Genomic DNA, 4,474 nt, shown 5'->3' on the forward strand with positions numbered 1-4,474 from the left:
TCTGTCGCCGGGGTACCGGGGGTACCGACTCACCGCGAACTTAGAGGCTTAAAAGGACACACGTTTGTTACCTGACAGTTCTGTGGGTGAAAAGTCCCAAAAAGGATCTCACCAGACTCAGATGGAGATGTCAACAGGGCCACCGCCCCTTCTGGAGGCTCAGGGAGACTGAGCAATTTAATCCAGGGAAACCTCACTACAGTGCAGTCGGGAGGTTTTGGCAAGGGAGCGCCTGTGTCCTACCCGCCCTGGTTTCCTCTGTCTCCATGTTCCGCACCACCAGCTACAGCAGGGAGACATCTCCTCCTCTGCCTCCTCCAGGTTGAAGGCACCCCTGTAATTCCAGGGGGCCGCCCGGATATTCCAGGACGATCTCCCCATCTCAGGGTCCTTGACCTAAGCACCTTCGCAGAGGCCCCTTTGCTGTGTGATGGATCATTTTCACAGGATCCGGGATGAGGCTGGGGACCTCCCAGGCAGGGGGCATCATTCCGCGGACCACCACACTATTGACTCAGGTGACAACTAATGTCGGACGCCCGCCCCCACCCCCAAGTCTCTTCTAATTTCAGCAGTCTAGTAAAAGTCAAGCACACGTCAAGGCCCAAGGGAGACAAAGGCAAATCAGAAACCAGAACGCGAGGGACAGGACCAGGAAATTGCCCCAGGACTACTAGTCTCTTCCGAGTAGGTGCTGCTTGGTTTTCCAGACCTGGCTTTTCCCCACGGAAGGGGGACTTTGCTGGCGGAAATCTCCTCCAAGGGGAAGCGCGCAGGGGGGGAGGAAGGGACGGCAGAGGCAGAGTGGGGCGCCCGGGCCCCCACTAACCCCTGCTGTGACCTCTGGCAGTGGGGGGAGGGTCTAAGTGAGCTCAAGGCAGGTTTCCGTGGACCCGCCCCCGCCTCAACCCCGGGATCCTGGTGCGCCCCCCCCGGGCGTCCACCAGGGGGCGCCGCGGCCCCGCCCCGCCCCGCCCCGCCCCGCGAACGCACCTGTAAAGCAGCAGGCACGAGGCAGTTCTCAAACGACAGGTGTGGGTTCGCGCGCCCCAAGCTGCCAGACGTTCGGTAGCCCCGCGCTGGTGTCCAGCCCTGGTGCGGGGGGACTGGCTTGGCGGCTGAGCCCCTCAGGTGGAGCCATCGCACTGTGTCTCCTTCAAACCGGGCTCTGTGCAGAGAGAGAGAAAGAGAGAGACAGCGAGCGAGAGAGGTGTGTGGGCGCTTCTCCGGCTGGGGGACGTCCTCCCTCGTGTTCCTCTCAGGCGGGCGCAGTCGGCCGGGTGCTGACCGCCGCGTGGGCGCCACGACGGGCGCAGGGGGCGATGCGGGAGCTGCATGGAGAGGGAAGACGAACGGGAAGCAAATCAGTGTGGAGGGGAGAAGACGGAGGAGACCCGCAAGGAGAGGAAGGAGGCGGGGGGCGGGAGGAAGAGGAGAAGCCTCAGCGCTGAGATCCCGGCGGGAGGGGAACTGGGGGCAGGGAGACCGCGTGCGCGTGGAGCCCGGTGGCGCGGGGAGGGGCGGAGAGTGAGGCGGGGCCGTTGCGTGCTGACCGGGGCGTGGCCTTATGTAAATGAGGCCGCGGTGGGCGCGGTAGGATTCCAGCGGGCGGTAGAATTCCCCCGGCTGTGGAAGCGCCCGAGCTGTGGCTCGGCTTGTCTGAGGACGACGTGTGTGGGGTGAGGATGGTTGAGACGGGAGTGGGTGCGGAGGGTTTTGGGGTGCGGGGAGGCCAGTGACCGTGTGTGTACAGTGTGGTGCGTGTGAGGCTGGGTTGGGGCGGAGGGGGAGGAAGTCATACTTACCTGGCAGGGGAGACACCATGATCAGGAAGGTGGTTTTCCCAGGGCGAGGCTTGCCCATTGCACTGCGGGCGTGCTGACCCCTGCGATTTCCCCAAATGTGGGAAACTCGACTGCATAATTTGTGGTAGTGGGGGACTGCGTTCGCGCTCTCCCCTGGTCAGCGGTCTTTCAAAGACAGATGTGTCTGAGTGCTTCGTTGCCTTGTTCTCTTTTCTTTTCTTACCTTAGAGTGTGTTTTGCACAGCGGAGTAGAGTAAATTGCTGCTCTTTTCGGCCATTCTTTGCTTGTGCTAGCTTTCGTATTCGTCTCGTGTGTGGTTGGTTGTCCCTCAGGTTTGGCGGTGGGAGCAATGTCCCTTGGGGAGTTCGAACTGTTCCCAAGTAATTCTCATTCCTGTCCCCCTGATCCTGATACAAAGGCTTTTGAGGGTTTTGCTTTTTAAAAAACGGCGGGGGGGCTCTGAGCTCTCGCCACACCTGAGGCACCAGGACTGGAAGTGGGAGCTCAGGACCTGACCTGAGCTGGGTTATGAGCTTGAGCCCAAGTCAGATGCTTCACCGACGGAGCCTCCTAGGCGCCCCACGGGTTCGCATTTCTTAGTGATGGCCTCAGTGCTTTCTCTGCAGGAGGGGAGGGAAGTGGGGCTGCAGTGGTCAACCATTGCCTGACCTCCCCATTTCCTGCCAGCAAGTACAAGGGAGCTCACAGGGGCCTAAGGCCAGTGCTACTCAGAGGTGTCTTTGGGGAAAAAAAAGAAAAAAGAAAATCACTCCAGGGCTGCCTGGGTAGCTGAGTGGTTGAGCGTCCAACTTTGGCCCAGGTCATGATCTCAGGGTTCCTGAGTTTAAGACCCACCTCCTGCTCTGGGCTGACAGCTCTGAGCCTGGAGCCTGCTTTGCATCATGTGTCTCCCTCTCTGCACTGCGCACACTCTCTCTTTCAAAAAATAAACAAGAACCATTAAAAAAAAAAAAGAAAAAGAAAAAGAAAAACACTCTGAAAGGAGGGGATTATATGGAAAAGACAAAAAGAATCACAGGGGGATTTGGTTGGGTTCCCACAGCGTCCCCGTGGGTTGGGGGAAAGGGGACTCTCACACAACAGGAACTCAGGAAACATGCACACAGGGATTGGAGCATATGGAAGGCATTTCACACATCTGTAAACATTTTGCCTAACGTGGAAATCGTGGTATGTGCTTGGCCGTCATAAGGTGCCTGAATCAGGAAATCTGGAGGTACTCTCCCTGAGGAAAGGATGGGGCAACTACCTTTGTTCTTGCAGAGCCATTCTGAGCCCTGAGAGAATCTTACATGTTGACTGACATTCCTCAAGATCAACGCAGAGACCCTACACTTTTAAGTTGGTTGGGTTTCCCGTGTGTGGCCAGAGGTCCCCTGGCGGACAACAGTTGACACGCGGAGTACAGAAGTAGGCCAAGAAACAGAATATTCCCTGGATATACCACATTACTTACCGCCCTCACTAGTCTCACTGAACATGGGAGTGGGCATTTGAATACCTGGTATTCAACAAGGTTTATGGGAAAAAAAAAATGGACAGTTTGGGTTAATAGTTTAAATTGTTGTGTCCACACTGAATTCCATGGGCAGTGAAGAAAGTTTTCTAGGTTCTGAGTGTGGAAATGAGGGGCTAAAGGATAAAAACCAATTCTACAACTCAATGTTACTTTGGTAACTTAGTATCTTTCACACTTGACACAGTTTTCTTTCATTTTGTCTGACGCCCTGCTCCCGTGAGTAAGTCTAAATGTATTTGTACAAGAAAGTTGCTATCAATACAAAATATAAAATCCATACCATTGCGTTTGGCCCTGCTTATTCCTAACGGTATTTTAGGCTGGTTTCTAATTGCTTGTAGTCACGTTATGGCTCCCTCTGAAGGCAGCCCATTCTAGCCACAGGCACACTTCTCCTTGGCCCCACCTCTAGTCTAGGTTAAGCAGACCCTCTGAGCTGGCTCCCTCACTGGGGGAAGGATGTAGGTTAAGCAGGTAATAAAGGGAAATGGAGAGAGGATGCTTAAACCAGGCATTGTCATGAGTGGGATGGACAATGTGGGAGGACCATGGCATTGCTAAAGTAACATGCCTGGCGATATCTCTCTCGCTCTCGCTCTCGCTCTCTCTCTCTGTCTCTCTGCAGACTTGCACTGCCCAATGAGCAATGCTGGGAGAAACCATTGTATCTCTTCTCAGAGGAAGAAAATTGGATTCCTGCTGATTTATAAGCTCAGCCTAAAAACTCCACCCAGACAATTTGGACAGAAGAACAGGAACTGGGTTCCTTGCAGTTGCTCAGTTCCTTCAGTGACGCTGGCCTGGAGAGAAAGAAAGGTACCCCCAGTCAACTTTCCGCATAAACATCGACTGAGGAACCTCTTGCAAACACACTGTAGGGAGAGTCCTTACCTACGACATGCCTGTAAGTGGCAGGGATCTCGTGTGAGCAGAACCCTGTAGGGACTCAAACATATGCCCGTGGATTTATGTAGCTTAGTTTCCTGGAAACTGTCGCATCAGTTATGTGAGTATCAGCCTAGCAGATGACTTCTACCAGGTTCATCGACTTCAACCAGATTCATTGGGTACAAGTGACGACTTCACACAGCACTGAGAGAGCACGTATGTTAACTCGGGGCCAGAACA

At 54.8% G+C, this 4,474-nt stretch overlaps 1 non-coding gene across 1 annotated transcript; it reads left to right on the forward strand.

The window, feature by feature from the left end:
• The first annotated feature begins 1,797 nt into the window (after positions 1-1,797).
• Positions 1,798-1,961, forward strand: LOC128774128 (U1 spliceosomal RNA). Its single transcript, XR_008418545.1, has one exon. It is a non-coding gene; the product is annotated as a U1 spliceosomal RNA (small nuclear RNA).
• The last annotated feature ends 2,513 nt before the right edge of the window (positions 1,962-4,474 follow it).

This window comes from Panthera pardus, unplaced genomic scaffold (genome assembly GCF_024362965.1).
Source record: "Panthera pardus isolate Hobbes unplaced genomic scaffold, ASM2436296v1 HiC_scaffold_294, whole genome shotgun sequence".
Classification (NCBI taxonomy): domain Eukaryota; kingdom Metazoa; phylum Chordata; class Mammalia; order Carnivora; family Felidae; genus Panthera; species Panthera pardus.